Consider the following 17,403-nt stretch of genomic DNA (forward strand, 5'->3'; position numbering starts at 1 on the left):
GAGGAGAGGAGAGGAGAGGAGAGGAGAGGAGAGGAGAGGAGAGGAGAGAAAACAGAGAGAATGCATCTACATATGTGACCAAGTACATACAGGTCAAAGGTCCACTTTGAGTGTCTCATTGACGTCAACTTTGTTTCTTGAGACAGGATGTCTCACTGATAGCTGAGAACACACACATGTATATGAGCAGAAATAAAAAGATTAGGAAATAAAAGACTTACAGAAAAAGAGAAATTTCTGTGGAAATCCCTAACAACTTTTTTTTAAACTCTATAAACAATCATGGTGAATCATCCAACCTTTTAGCTATTATCCAGCAGACCCCTTAAAATGAGGAACTTCAGCATTTCAGGAGAATAACATGAGCTTTTGTCATGCTTGATTATATTTCTAAGTAACCTAAGTGTTTGTCATAGAGGCTGTTGTGGAACCAGGCTCCATATCCATGGCATTATTGCTCACAGAAACAAACATTAGAATTGGGCCTTCAGTGATCTTGCTGTGTCCAGTGATGTAACCTTTGCCCAGGTCTTCTTGATGTCCAGACTTTTCTAAAATTTCTGCCCTTATAGATTAAAGTGCAGTTGTTTTCAACTTTCTTAGCCCTTTAATACAGTTCCTCATGTTGTGGTGATCCCCAAACATAACATTATTTTTGTTGCTATGCCATAACTGTAACTTGCCATTGTTATGAATCCTAGGCATCTGATTTGCAAGATATTTGATAATCAACCTCTGTGAAAAGGACATTTAGCCCAAAGGGCTCATGACCCACAGGATGAGAATTGCTGGATTAAAGAGCATTAAATGTAACAGTAATTCATAAGTCCAAATATAGCTTTTAGAAGGAAATAAAACATGCCTCTTCAGGACCTCATATGAAGACATCAACTTGGGTTGTCTGACTCAGAAAGATATAGAAGGTCTTGCCTGTGATGTGAAACACGAGAAGAGACGACGATGTTGCGGAATATCAGTGGTGGAGGAAGTGTAGTAGCTTTACACCACCCCTCTTTTCTCTAAGATCACGTGTGGTTAGAGGAAATGCCTGGGAGTTGACATGGTTTCAGGCTAACTGGTTACTGCAGAAAGAAAACAGAACAGTGATCCAAAGCATCATGAGGAACCTAGTAGAACACCATTGCACTATGTCATGGTTTATATGTGAGATGCTCTCCAGAGGTCCATGTGTTTGAGCTCTTGGTCTACAGCTCACGGTGCTGATTTGAGAGCATAAGCTTCAAGTGGGCTACAAGCCATTCGCAGGTTATACCCTCTCCAGGCTCCTGTCTGCTGTCTGATTCTTGGCCTCCACCCCACTCGCCCATCCCACACACCACGCTGGAGCTCTGAGTGAAAACTCCTATAAAGAGCTTCTGTGTCTGCAGAGACTGAAGGGCTGACGAGAATTCCAAGCCTGTGGAGACATTAGAATTGTATAGGGTCAGAGGCTAAGTCCTCTATCTTGAGCTAGTTCTGCCTTCTGGAACAGCCGTGCCTTGCCCCAGCCTGCATCTGAACTAACCCCTCATGATAACAACTAAAACACTCTTAAAACTTATTAGCTTGTCAGGACCCTAGCTTCCACCAATCCAAGGGTGGAGAATTTCATCAGATAGCATCTTGGGCCTAGAAGAAAGCTTCCCCCACCTCGATATAGCTGTGTCTCTGGTATACCCACTAATGTATTTTAAACTCGCTTCAACTTAAGACTCCTTTTGTTCTGTAGAACTATAAAAACCCTATGAGACTGCTTCCCTATTGGAACATGGAATTGAAGTAACCTGAATCTGTGTTCCTGGGCTATGCTCACTCAGAATGCCTCCAGAATAATAATCTATCTGTCATTCCCTTTAAGATGAGAGCTGGAGTTGAGAGAGTGAAAAATTTCTCTGAAACAATAAGATAAACTTTCCTCTTAAGCCATTTCTATCAGGTATTCTTAGCATAGAAATGAGAAAAGGAGCCAATATACTTAGACAATGAAGCTTGAGAGTGAGGATTAGGCCTAGCTTTGTAAATGAAAAAGTTAAATACGGAAATGTGGAAAACATTAAAAATCTGTATCTTTATTGAGGTAAAACCCATTTATTATCAAAAGTTTTAAAGTGTAGTGTTTTAAAGTTAAAAGTACAGAAAAACACAAGATATGAGTACTAGAGTTAAGCACAAAAAATATTGTTTACAGTTTGTTAGTATTAATAGAACTATTAACTTTTACCAAACAGAAATGTACCAAAACCAAAATCCTAAAGCACTAATAGTCTGTATGTGTTTAATCTTGCTTATGAAGATGTCTTCTGGATGTAGGTTTCACAGCACGTTAACTGGCTGTAGGATATGAGCCTCTATCTAGAGCAGGCGAAGAGTTAGGTGTTTGTGTGCATTCTGTCTCAATGCCATGTGATTTTAGAAGTAGTTTTCATCCTGAAGATTTCTCAAGTGCCTGTGAGGCCAATCTAACTAAAAGTAGATGTAAATGTTCTAGAAAAACACAAACTTGTGTTCTATATACTATTTTTTTAGAGATTTTTTTCTTCATGTGGGTGTGTGTCTGTGTGTGTCTCTGTGTGTCTCTGTGTGTGTCTGTGTCCATACAGTAGAATGTTGATGGAGAGACCACAAGACAATGCAAGGTCCCTTTGGGGTTGGAGTTACAGGTGCTTGTAAGCCACCTAATATGGGTGCTAAAAAATTAAACTATAGTTCTCTGTAAGAACAGCCAGAACTCTTTTCTTTATTAAGCCCTACTTTCTTTATTAAGGTGAAACCCAGAAGATACAGTAAGTGACCATTTTAAAGTCAACAATCAAGTCACCATCAGCATAGTCACAATTCTGCATAGGAATGAAGTCACTCTCAGCATATTCACAGTGTTGTGTAAGCATCACCTCGAGTTTCCATGCAGCCTGACAGAAGACAAGTAGTCATTAAGCAATTGCCCTCTAGTCTTCCCTCCCTATGGTCCCTACAATCACCTTTGTACTTTCTATATACATGAATTCATCTGTCTTGGACATTTCACACCAACACAATAATAAAAGTGTACTTGCTGCATATTCCTACCCAGCCATCACATCCATTCTCCTCTCTCGGCTCCTTCTCCTGTGCCTAAAAGTGGAGTCTCTTCTCCTGGCCTGTCAGCTCCCTTCTTCCTTTAAAAAATTATGTCAATGAGAAGAAAATGGAAGCACAGTAGCTTATCTGAAAGAATGTTGCAACCAGTGAACCAGTGTGTAAGTGATAGATTCAGAAGGAAATTATTGGTCTAGACTGGGGTGTGTCTTCTCAACGGGGAAAAGTTACCACACAGTCAGCAATGACTCCTCAGCAGTGGGAACAATGACTGACGTGAGATGCCTCACCAACACGTTCTTTGGTATTTGCTATCAAACTATGTGTATCTCACCATTGCTCACACTTTCACATTAGTTCTTTATCTATGTTAATGTGCTTGAGCTATCAGCATGTCTTGGGAAGTAATTTCAAACTCTTTAATTTTTCAAAGCACATGAACAAAAGCTAGGAGGAAAGGAGTCACATCAAGAATAAATTGAGATTTTTGGACAGACCTTAATGAAAATACTAAGAAGACCAAGCTGTAAATGACATTTGACTTCTGGAGAACTCTCTAAGGTTGGAGACAGTAGACAAAAGTAGTTCCCTATTGTTAGTGATTCTGGTACAATATTTAATAGGAGGAAAAAAATTGAGTTGCAAAATGTTTCTCTTAATTGTATTTGTTTATTACATCTAAAATGTTCCTTTTCTATGAAGAAAAGATCTCTAATGGAAAGTCCCACGACTCAAAAGATAAAATATATATGTTTAGAAGGAACTAAAGTCCCATTGATTGCTGAGAAAAGACAAGGCCATGTATTTATTTTCATTATTAAAGTAAAAAGCTCTGAAAGGATTTACCCACATCAACCACAAACAGCTCTCAATAACCTGTTGGCATTCAGACCCAGGGCAAACAGCTGAGATGCAAGTTTTACATACCAGAGCAGACCTGGCCTCCAAGTTCTCCCAGCATCCCTCAGTCTCTACATGTTACAGAGCATACTGTGCTCTCTCCCCTGAACATTCAAGCCCATGGGCTGGGCTTCCCCTTCCCCAGAAACTCTTTCCTATATAATCTAGACATTTTGGTGTCTCCTTCCCTCTCTTGCTTCCTTCCTCCCTCCATCCCTCCCTCCCTTCCTCTCTCACTCTTGCTTTTGCTCTCATTCTCACTCTCACTCTCTGCATTTGCTCTCTCCCTCCTGGAGTATGCTCTTTTTCTCTTTCACTTCCCCATTCCTTTTGTCCCCTCTCCATGGTGACTTCCCTTGCCTCTTTCCTTGGGAGGGACCAGTAAACCAGCTCGAAAGTGCCTTTATAGACTCTAACCTGGATTGAATTCTCATTTCACCGACAGAGAAATAACTTATTATAACCTACAATAGATAGCAAAGAATGGGAGAAGTACAGGAGAAATGAACAGCGGCTGTTCTCATGAAACAAGGGAAGGAATCCTCTTCTAGGAACCACTCTCTGGGTGAGGTTCCAGAGAGCAACCATAGAGCTCACTGATATTTGCCTCTGAAGAACAGAACTGATGATTTCCCACTAAAGTTGGCTGAGTCAGTATATGCATTCACCTTTCTTCCTAAATCCTAGAGATATGGCAGAGGAGGTACATTTAATAAAATAAACTTATAAGTTTTAGAAAATTTAGAGGGGCTTTTGGTAAATCTTGAGAACTTCATGGGCCATATTGACGCTGGTACATAATGGCTAAATGACCCCAAGTCCATACCATAAAGAAGGACTTTGAGAGTAAAATGTTTTCCCAACAGAATTCTGCAGTCACCTCCCAGTCAATATATAAGCTGGGATGTCCACTGTCTGTGCTGCCTTTGGAGATCATATTGATGTCTACAGGGCCGGTCCAGTCTGCTACTGAGGACCATACTGGTATCCATGACCCATGTTGCCCCAGAGGCGCTGTTGATGTTGCTTCCAACGGCTATTATGATGGTGTCTGTGACACACGCTGCATCAGAGGCCCATGTTAGTGCCCATGCTTTGGTGTTCTGTCACTGAAGACCATGCTGAGGTCTATAGCACACATTACCAACAGAGGGCTGTGGATGCCTCTGGTCTGTGTTGTCAAAGGAAACCTAGTGGAAGTCCATGATCCATGCTGCTGTTGATTGAAAATGGCAAGGAAGGTTGTTTTGTTTGTTTGTTTTTGCAGTGGCATCAATGACTTAGACTCACAGTTAAGAGAGACATAGAAGGCTTTTGTGACATCCCCTAACCCCACCTCCCAAAAAAGTAACAGCCTAGAAAGGAAGCCATTAAAGAGAACTCTTAAATTTTATGACAAGGATGCTGAAGTGTAGCTCCCCACAATTTATGGCTTCTGCTGGAAGTAGGTGGAGAAAGACTCACTTTTCTTTAAGGGACTGGCTACCGGGTATTTGACGATGCTCCAATGAGCACATGGGCAACACAAATTGAATTTTTGTTTTGTTTTCTTGTTTTTGTTTTTCTTCTTTTTCTTTTCTGGAGGAAGGATGTCACAGGGGTCAGGGAGGTAGAGCATGGAAGACTGAGAAGCAAATGTGATCAGGGTGCATTATGTGAAATTCCCAAATAATCAATACAAATATTATGTTGGGGGAAAAAGTGCTTAACAATTCTGATTTCTCTACAACTATCTGTAACCTGTGCCCTCTACAACCAACCAACCAGGAAGGCAAAATGAACAGCACCAAAAAGTAGAACTGAACACTACAGAAGTACAACATAGATCACCACTTAAAGTGCCAAGACAAGTAGGTTTAGTATCTGCAGAGTTTCTGGGGACTTGGAAGTTCTGAACCTATAAAAGCAGAATAAAGATATGTACTGAACACTAAGAAAGCTGTCTAAGATTATCTAAGTTTGGGGCATGGGTTAACAAAGTTATGGAACACTTGCCTACCTTGTGTTGGGTTCTGGGATCAATCCCTAAAGTAAGGGGAAAATGTCAAACACTTAAAATAAGAAAATGGCCTTTTAAAAAAGAGGAAGTCATTATCACTGTAAGTCAGCATGAACCCCTGAAGCACAAGTCAGGCCTTAGTTACTTCACTTCCTTTCATGAGCAGGCTTTGGGCTGGTAGACCTGGCAAGGCCAGTCTCATGACATACTTGATATGAGCAAGCCAGTTAATAAATTATTTCATAACATTAAATGATGACAATCATATCCTACCAAAGATCAACTGGTAGAATAATAAGCTAAGAAAAATGTACAACACCACATGTACAAATTTTGTGTTTAATTATCTTTTTACTTTATAAATTGTAAACTTATTAAGGTGACCTCTCCTTATTGCCTAGAACAGCACCAACTAAGCAATACAGTCTCAATATTTACTAAATTATAACTAAATAACTACAAATTAACATGAAACCTGTCTTTAAAAGCATCTGTGAGGGATTGGAGAGATAGTTCCATGGTTAAGAACATTTAATATTCTTGCAGAAGACCTAGGTTCAGTTTCCAACAATCACATGTTGGCTCACAGACCTCCATAGGCTTAAACAGGTACACATACATCTATACAGGCAAAACACTGATACACATAAACATAAAATAAGTAAATCTATGTTTTTTTCAGATTTATGTATTTTATGTATGAGTTTTCTATCTGCACATACACCTGTATGCCAGAAGAGTGCATCAGATGCCATTATAGATGATTGTGAGCTGCCATGTGGTTGCTGGGAACTGAACTCAGGACCTCTGGAAGAGCAGCCAGTGAGATAAGCCATCTGAACTACTGAGCCATTTCTCCAGTCCCTAAAACATATTTTTTAATTAAAAATAAAAGGATCTATGAGGTAATGAGGTAGCTTCGATAACTCACAGAGGAATGATATGGAAGCTTGTCTCGGTTACTTAGTACTGTCAAACTGTGAAAGGACTGCTAGAGACTATAGTGACAGGCAAATGCTGGGAAACATAGTCATAACACACATCAAGCTTCCTCTGGCTGGACAATACTTTGCTTCGCCTACACTTAGCTGGATCCCTATATGATTTTCAGAGTTCAAAGAAGTTACAGACTTTTACCAGAGGGTTTTTCTTAGCCAATCCCTTCTCTAAGCTCCTGCATTAGCTTATACCAGTAGATATTATGCATCTTTCTGGCTGTCTGCTGACGTCCCATCTTTGTTGTCACTCTTGCACACCAGGTTTCCCACAGAACTCACTACAAGCATAGTATACTGAAAACATTCAGTGAGATGTTACTCAAGGGAGTCACTGGTCTCTACAAGGGGTGAAGGGAGAAAGGCTTTTCGCATGAAACTCCAGGAGATTTGTTTTCCAGTTCTGTATGTCATTTGTCAGCTGGGCATCCTGAACCAGTTACATAATTGTCCTGGGATCTCAGCTCCAATACTTGTAAAGTGAAAATAATTGTCACAGCGTGGAGCAGTTGAGAAGTCTCGGTAATGTCAAGTATAAATAAGTCCTACACAGTGCACAGTTTAAACAACAGTCAGCTATGTGCTCACTCTCATTGACATCCTTCTTCAATGTGTTCCCAGCATGTGATACAACACCTCTGATGGAAAATGCATATTCATTGATATGTTCTTATTTCTTCTGAGAACATTGCTTTTCAAGTATAACTTAACTGTTTTATACCTGGAAACAATTCTCCACTAAATGCTGAAATAGAGTGTTGGAGAAATCCATATCTCTGTCTTACAGGTGATAAACACCCAGGTGGACACACTCAATTCTGAGACCAGCTAATGGTGCACTTAGCATTTCCCCTTCAGAATGTCCTTTATTTTCAAGCTTTCTAGTTTACATTTTAATGGGTTATAAATTTTCTTTTTTTTTTTTTTTGTTATATCTTTTCTCTATCCCCCATACTCTGTCTTTGATAATATTTGCATAACAATAACCAGAAACGATCACAAATGAAGGTGAGGAGACATTTAACCTCACTTTGGGTTCCTTATGTGGTGAGACTTCTTAGATCACCAAAATGAATGACGATTCACATGCGTCTCTGTGACAAATGCCTGGTCTGTGGCTAACTTCCATCTGAAATGGAAAAGTCTAAAAACAGTTCTCTAATTCCCATTTGTGGTCACTTTAGGTCTAGTTGAAAACTAATTCTTTGAAGTTTGTAAGAAATGGGGAAACTAAAGAAAAGATATAAATCTTTTTATAAGTCAAAAAAGCAAAAACTGTCACGTTAAAATTTAAAGGTAAAGTTTTCTTTGGGTATTTTCAACAATAAAAATGGCAATTTTTAGCAATCTTAATTTTAAGTGGTAAATTATACAGGAATACATTTTAAAAATAATCATATTTTACTATAGTTTTAGAAGTACCTGGGCCCATTAGTGTTACTAATATCAGAGATTTGAAGAATGTTTGGGCAGCCCAAATATTGAGACAACCCATAGCAAACAGTAATCCAGCATCTATTAGTCACAAAGGCACCTCATAGAATGAGAAAGCTACATTACTGTCCTTCATTCCATAGGAAGGGAATGAATGTGCTTCCTTCATACCATGCATAATCTTAGTGTGTATGTGCAACTGTGCGAATACAAGTTTGCTCAATTGTGTTGCAAGTGTGGAGACTAGAAACCAAAATCAGATGAGTTTCTCAATCAATTCTACACCTTATTTCTTCCTCTAAATTACAAAAAAATTGCTAGAAAAATACAATATATTTTGATCATATTCTTTCCTTACACCAACTCCTCCCAGATCCTTACCACCTCTCTACCCATCCAACTTCATGTTCCTTCTCTCTCACAAAAAAAAGAAAAAAAAACTGAAAAAGACAGAAATAAAATCAAAGCAAACAACAATAACAAGCAGGAAAATCAAAAAGACAAAGCATAAATCATACAAAAATGACACGGAGTCCATTTTGTGTTGGGGGACTACTCCTGGGAAGTGGGCCTCCCTTGGTGCATGATGAGATAGGCAAAGTAACACTTCATTGGAGAAAACGGATTTTCCCTCTCCCAGCAGCAGGTTTAATGGCAAATGGATTCTTGGTCATAGACTTTGTGTCTACTTCCTTTTCTCAGTGCTAGGATTTTTTTCCGTTTCGAACCTGTGCAGTCTCGTGTGTGCTGCCACAGTCTTTGCAAGTGCACATGTTGCATCGGTCCTCTTGTGTCTGAAAGATGCTGTTTCCTTGGAGTCATCTGCCAACACTGACTCTTGCTCTTCCCATCTCCTCTTCCACACAAATCCCTGAGTCGTGAGGCGAGGTGTTTGATAAAGCCATTCCATTTACAACTAAGAGTGCTAAACTCTCCCATTCTCTGTACAATGTCCAGTTGTGAATCTCTTGGTTAATTATCATTTACTTCACAAAGAAGCTTCTCTGATGAGGATTGAGTAGAGATGCACTGACCTATGGGTCTATCAATCTGTCATGAGGAGTCATCTCATTGCTATGTTCCTTTAGCAGAGCAATTGTAGTAGGTTGTCCTCTAAACCCATAACCCATCTAGTCTCAGGTTCTTTGTTGCTATAGCAGTGTCACATGTGGCTTCCTTCTCATGGAACCTTATTTTCTGAAATGGAGTCTCCCACTGAACCTGGAGCTCATTATTTCAGCTAGACCAGCCAGTCAGTGAACTTCCAGAGTGTGTTAGTCTCTGGTCTCTCCCCCAAATGCCAGGATTACAGACACATGCCAATTTGCCCAGCTTTGCATAGGTTCATAGGATCAGAACTCAGATCCTAATGCTTACACCATAGGCATTTAAAGATGAATCAGTCTCTCCACACCAATTGTTGTTACTCATTATTTCTAAGTCATTCTCTCACTGGGGTATTCATATACTCTACAATAATTTTCCTAAACTAAATGTAAGTGTTAGGATTGGAATCAGAAATGTTCCTTTATAAGCTCATGTTCAGAATGATGGGTCCCGAATTTGTAATGTTATTTTAAAGGCTATGGGTTTTGTAAGATGGATCATAGCTGGAGGAAGTAGGTCATTTGGGCAGACCTTTGAAGATTATACCCACTTCTGCTTTGGGCCTACTTTCATGCTTCATATCCCATTCCATGTGTGGCAGTTTGACTAGGTATGCCCCCCATAGATTCATGTTTTAAATGATTGACCCATAAGAACTGGCACAATTAGGAGGTATGGCCTTGTTGGAGCACGTACGTCACTGTGGGGGCAGGCTTTGAGGTCTCCTATGCTCAAGATATGTTCAATAACATAGTCTCCTTCTGCTGCCTTGTATATCAAAATGCAGAACTCTCAGCACCTCCAGCACCATGTCTGTGTGCATGCTGACGAGCTTCCTACCACAATGATAATGGACTAAACTTCTGAAACAGTAAGCCAGTCCCAAGTAAATGTTTTCCTTTGTAAGAGTTACCAGGGTCGCAGTATCTCTTCATAACAATAAAACCCAACTAAGACAACATGTGAGGAGTCTCCACTACACTTGCTTCACTCCTTTCCCTTGACTACTGCCATCTCTCCTCAACTGAAGGGACCAAAACCCTCTGAAACCAGGAGCCAAATTAAATCTCTCTTACTTTAATTTGTTTTTGTCATGTATTTTTTCACAAAGTTGCTGCTAGGCACCACTCAGAGAACCAAGGGCAGGGGTTGGACAGTGAACCTTGGCTTCCCCTGACCCAGGGTTGGAGAAGGGCTTCGCCAGGGACTAGATCCCCAAATACAAGTGGACCAGAAAGCTGAACCACCCATACACCTGAACCTCCTCCACACACACTGTGTAGACTGGCTCATCACCATGTTTGCTAAGGGCAGCAAAGGCAAAGCTATAGTTTCAGAGCTATCTTGCTTGTGGGAAGAAGTCCTGCCTTTACTGCCATCTTGCTTAAGGGCAGCAATGTGTGACCTGAGCTGACCAGAAAAGCAGGTCTCCAAAGACACTTTTAAATTAGATACGTTCCTTATGTGATCTCTATATTGTATCAGTAAATTGTTACAATGTTGCTCTATGTTTTCACTCTTTAAAAAATGGTTTATTCCAATATTGTTTTAAAGATTTACAACATTAAAAAACTAAAAAAGTTTTAATGTAGCCTTTTATTTTCATAAGCTATAGAGTTCTATAATAATATACCATATGGGGATCAAAGGTTCCCAATCTCTTTATTGTCTGTGCTTATAGGTTTAAAAGTTTTGTTATGTTACAAAAAAGTTTCAACTCAAAATCATAATTTTTAAGTCTCAAACCTAACAGGTTTTAGTCTCAAAATCTACTGTAACAGTTCTTGCCTCATCAAAGCTACTATAGTTAAATGCAAGCTAATAGACAGTAATCCTATAAGTGGTCATGTCTTCTAATATGTTCAGAATATACATTTAAAGTCATGCTTTGACCAGGTGCAGTTAATGACAATACTCAGTTTTAGCCTTCTGCTTTATGTTTGCTAGTTACAGCTAAAGCAGATAACTAAAAACAGACACAGATTGTCTAACTCAGGTATGCTTAATAGATACCAGGTCTTAATCCTATCAGAGATCTGATGACTATGGCATTAAACGTTTAAGTTTACTACGACAGACAGAAACTCCCAAATCCTAACAATGACACCTCCTTCCCAAGGTTTCCAAAAAGACATGGGCACCATGATAAAGGACTCATCTGAATTGTGATGTGTCAGCCCCTGGGAAACACTCCTCCATTGCCTTGCCCACTCACTGCCAGGGCTCAGCCTAAACTGTGGACCAACAGAAAACACTGGAGATTTGAATGTATATTATATTGCCTAAGACAAGATAAGGCCATCTCTCCCATGTTCTTCCTCCACAGAAAAGCCTCTCACCTTCTGGGCTTGATGGCCAGAGTTGTGATGGAGACCTCAGGAGTCTTGGAGAGCTGTTTAGGTAGTGGACTATAGACTAGCCTCTGTCATTTTAATTAATACATGACATCCTGATTGCAATTTATCCTTCTCAGGTCCTTGATTACATTGATGACTAATCTAACTGCAGCTTGACAGCTAGAGAACAGACAAGCTCCTAATCCCGTGTTAGATCATTAGTCAGCCCATTAGCTAGTTAAGACTACCAGATCTCTCCCTTAAAAGACAAACAGGTTTGCCTTGCTCACAGGTTTCATAATACAAGATACACAAGTTTCAAATGTAACCTTTTGTAGATATAACTTTCTGCTACTCCCTTATCTACAAACAAACAAACAAAACAAACAACAAAAAATACCCTGCTCCCCAATGGTCAGCCACCTATGTCTCATGGTAAATAATTGGATAGGAAAAAATGTAAACTTCATGCAAGATCTGCGGATATAAAGGCTTGGAAGTTATGAGAATCCTAAAAAGTATTTGAAGGTCTGAGAAAAGGTTTTGAGGTTGGTAATTGCAAGATATAAATGTTGGAAGACACAACATTTTCAGTGGTAATAAAAATACTATAAGGTACAAAATGCTTCAGGTTTCTCCCCCTCGATATGTTACTGTTATATTAGGACTTCAAAAGTTCAAAGTCCCAATATGGTGTTCTTATAAATTAGCTTAACAAGCAAACAAAAGCGATCCACTGTATGATCCAATTTCATAGTTACAAATGTAAGTTTCCTTTGGTGGTCTTTTAACTATAGACTTAAGGTGTTTCTCATGCTAAATCTCTAAGACCAACTATCATAGTTACAAATTCAAGTTTCCTTTGGTTGGCTTTGTTAAATTCAGCATGGGTGCCCCACTCGAAAAGAATCAGCGATGGAGATCGCTGCAATTAGCATGAGGTTTTTATTGAACCAGTATACTGGGGTCGTCCTGCATTGGAGCAAAGGCGACCCCCAGGAACAAAAGCACAAACTTTTTATACCTTCCCAGTACATAGGTTTACAGCATGAGTTGGTTATCTCTTATTGGTGGAGCCCATTGTCTTTTGTTTCCATTGACCTCTGTGCCCCAGGTGAGGAGGAGATACCGATAGCACATAGGAGGGGTGAGGGGGATCTACCCCTTACTGGGGATGTTTCCTGGAACCCGGCATTACTCCCCGAAATTAGGATATCTCCTGGGGACTGATGTTTGCTCGGTAAACCCTTTTGAAGCTCTGTCTTTAGGCTTAATGGACATTCCTTGCTCCTTGGTATTTTTATGAGGTATTCCTACTTGCTCAGTTCTTACACCTTTTAAATATAGACTTAAAGATATGTCTAATTATAATATATATGAATATATATGTATGTATATATATAACATAATGTATGTGTATAAATATAATATAATATAATGTATAAATATAATATATGTATGTGTATATATAACATATATATATATATATTCATTTTTTCTGTATAGAAGGAAAAGGCCCCTCCTGCCCCTTCTACTTGATGAAAGGTTTTTTGTCTTCTCTGAGCTCATCTTAAAGACCATTCATGGTGTTAACAAATTTATCTCTTTTGTAAACTTAAAAAGATTCCCATAAGCTCCAGGAAATCCATTCAGATCTACCTCTCGTGAATGAAATGGACTTCGCCTGGGTAAGCACCCCTGATAATCAATACCCTAAGTTTCCAACTGTTGCATATTTCAGAGGGTGGGTATGGGACCTTGAAAGGTAGTCTGGCTCCCCCTTGAGCTAAGGCTTGAAACCCCAGAAACCCTGAAAGAATGGTAGGTGCTTTGCCTGTTCCCCAAAACCAGGTCTCTGTCACTAGACGCAGCCCTCCCCACATAGGTTTATAGCCATCAGTCACGTAAGAGCAACACCCTGAGCCCCTTCACATGTAGAGGGTGTGATCTGTGGTCACATAGGCTCAAGACAGATCTCCATTTTAATGACGTACCTAAAGGCCTAGAGGCCTTCCCAGACATTCCTCCCTGCAAAAGGTATTTAATCTCAGGCCCACCCTGAGAAGTGGGGTATGGTTTTACATATCTACTTTCTACCACGACAATAGATGCCTTAAAACCATGGGCTGCCTCTTTTCATCTGGATCTGCCATTGGGGCCCATAGAGAAGGTCTTCACCTATAGAGCCACTCTCTAGTCTCTCCTAATTTCTTGTAGAAGGCATCTCTGTGCTCCCAGCTATGGCAGCCACCAAGCCCAAGCCTGCCACCTCCATCAAGCCAAAGACTCTCCCCATGGGACAAGCTGGAGCTCCCCCTTTCTCCCTGGCTCAAGACTAGATCCAGGTCGTGGGCCCCCACCCTGTTCCTGTCTCTTCCGAGGCTCCCAGTGGTACCTGGGTATCCAAGAGCCAGAGAACCAGCCTGGGGACTGCCAAATCAATTTTGGCCTGGGACTCGTCCCAGCTTCCCAGCAGCTGTGCCCTGTAGCAGAGTGGATGCAAGACTCACAACCCTACAGGTGAGATTCCTCCCCTTGTTCCCTGGTTTGGGGACTCTCCTCCCCCCAGCCACCAAGACCATGAGCCTAAAGGCATCAAATATACACTCAAGAAAAAGATTTTCTCCCAAACTTACTTAACTTTATTTTCTGCCTCTAATAGGTATGTATTAAATTTTCTCTCAAAGGCCAGACGTTTACTCAAAATCTGCATCCAGGACAACTCCAGAGAGGTAACCCATGGGTGCTCTCTGATCTACCTTCACAGACACTTCTCCACTGGGACCTGCACTTTCCTAGCCACAGATGGTTCCACAGACCCTATGTAGCAATGCCACAGCCAGCTCTCCCAGGAATTGACCAGCATCCCCATCCCAATTTTCTTAGGTTCCCAAAAGGTACAATAATCACCTCAAAATCAGCAGGAAGTAATTAAAAAACATGCTGACTCCATTTCTGCCCCACTTTTTTTTATCCCTTCTTTCTAGTTTCTCATTTTTAAATTAAACCCAAATAGAGGAATGTTGGCATTTTGTCTAGGCTCTGCCTAACAGTTACCTAGCAACAGCTAGGTAGGAGCCTGGCCCTCTATGAGAAGGGCTGTTTGACTTCTTTCTCTGTGTATGTCTATCTCAGTCTCTTTCTCTCTGTCTCTGTGTCTCTCTCTGTCTCTCTCCCTATGTTCTTTCTCACTTCCTCTCTCTTTCTCTCTCCATCTACTCTCTCCCTTTCTCTCTTCCCCACATCCCCAGCTGGCCTATTCCCTTCTTTCTCTCTTCCTCTCTCCTCTCCCTTTCTGTCCTTCTCTGTCACCCTCCCTTGTTGGTCTCTAGCCCCTCTTCCAGGTCCCAAATAAACTTCCTTTTATATTAGACCTGTTGCATGGCTTGATTGTTCAGGGCTTCATCTTGGCAGGGCCCACTGAGGTGCTTCTTCCATTTTATAAAATACAACAGTTACTAATATACAAAATTGTTTCCAGGAGTTAAGGGTTCTTACTGCTATAAAGCAGTGAGTACTGGGCCCTGGAACTGGTTTGCAGGAAAAAAAAAAAAAGTGGAAGAGTTTGGAGGTATTGGCTAGAGAAACACTAGCAGACTCCAAGCAGAGCTTAATAGGTAATCCCAGTGGGAGTTTGGAAGCCCAGAATGCTGGTGGGAATATGATGAGTGAAGACTGTACTTGTGACATTTCAGATGAGAATGTGAGGGCTCTCTGGGGACATAATGACCACTTGTTTTACATACTGAGAAAGGAAGCTATTCCTTGTTTTGGTTTTGGTTTGGTTTTGCTTTACAGAGGATCACAGCTAAGAGATCCCTTGAGTCTGAGTAGAGACATGGGAACTTTAGACTTTTGAATCATGTTGACACTGTTACGGCTACAGGGACCCTTGAAGTTGTACCGGATGTACTTTGCATGAGATGACACTGAGTTCACGGGTGCCTGTGACAGAATGGCATAGGTGAATCATAACTATCTTCTATGTGTTCCCAGCATCTGTAATTATCTCAAAGACTGTGAACCCAGTGGAAGGAGAAGCCTAGCTGGTGGAAATGGGTGACCAGGGACAGGGCTTTGAAGATTATACCCATTTCTGATACAGGCTGCTATTTCTGCTTCTTGGTCTGCTCCATAAAAGAAAACTCTTAGAAAATGCTCCACTAAGCCTTCCCTGCTATGATCTGCTAAGATGCCCTGAAGCTGTGAGCCAGAACAAATCATTCTTCTCTCAAGTTGCTTCTGTCCTGTATTTTGTCTCAGTAAAAAGAAAAGTTGCTAATACATTAATGAGATAGCATTTAAACTGAGTTTTAAAAGGTATGATTCAGGGAGGGGGTGCTAGAGAGATGGGTCCGTGGTTAAGACCACTGACTGCACTTCCAGAGGTCCTGAGTTCAATTCCCAGCTCACATGATAGCTCACAACCATCTACAATGGAATCTGATTCCTTCTTCTGGTATGTCTAAAGAGAGCAATAGTGAACTCATTATATAAAACAAATAAATAAATCTTTAAAAAATATGAGACTGCCCTACCTGGGGATCCATCCCATATATAGTCACCAAACCTAGACTCTATTGTGGATCCTGGAAAGTGCTTGCTGACAGGAGCCTGATATAGCTGTCTCCTGAGAAGCTCTGACAGCCTGACAAATACAGAGGTGGATGCTTGCAGCCAACCATTGGACGTGAGCTTGGAGTCCCCAATGCAGGAGCTGGAGAAGGAACTTAAGGAGCTGAGGGAGTTTGCAGCCCCATGGTGGGGAGCAACAGTGTCAAATGGCTAGACCCCCCTGGAGCTCCTAGGGACTAAATGATCTTAAAGAGTATACATGGAGGGATCCATGGCTCTGCCCGAATATGTGGCAGAGGATGACCTTGTGGGACATCAGCGGGAGGAACAGTCCTTGGGCCTGAGAGGGTGTGATGACCCAGTATAGGGGAATGCCAGGACAAGAAGGTGAGAATGGGTGAGTGGGTGGCAGAACACCCTAATAGAGGCAGGAGGAGTGGGGGAGGGGATAGGGAGTTTCTGGAGGGGAAACCTGGAAAGGGCATAAGATTTGAAATAAAAATAAAGAAAATATCCAGTAAAAAAAAAAAAAAAGCAAAACAAACAAGCAAACAAAACCCAAAACTTTTTTTAAAGGTATGACAGGAAGAAAGAAGGATAAGGAAAAGGAAAAAAAATGAGGGTACCAATATAAATAACATGTAAAAATATATGGAAATCAAAAGTATGAAAATGAGATAAAAGAAGGTCATTACAGGGGGCTGGTGAGATGTTTCAGCGGGTAAGAGCACTGACTGCTTTACTCAAGGTCCTGAGTTCAAATCCCAGCAACCACATGGTGGCTCACAACCATCTGTAATGAGATCTGACGCCCTCTTCTGGTGCATCTGAAGACAGCTACAGTGTACTTACATATAACGATAAATAGATAAGTCTTAAAAAAAAAAAAAAAAAAAAGAAGGTCATTACAGGGCTGGAGAGATGGCTCAGCGGTTAAGAGCACTGACTGCTCCTTTGAAGGTCCTGAGTTCAAATTCCAGCA

Source organism: Mastomys coucha, unplaced genomic scaffold (assembly GCF_008632895.1).
Source record: "Mastomys coucha isolate ucsf_1 unplaced genomic scaffold, UCSF_Mcou_1 pScaffold14, whole genome shotgun sequence".
In the NCBI taxonomy this organism is placed as follows: Eukaryota; Metazoa; Chordata; class Mammalia; order Rodentia; family Muridae; genus Mastomys; species Mastomys coucha.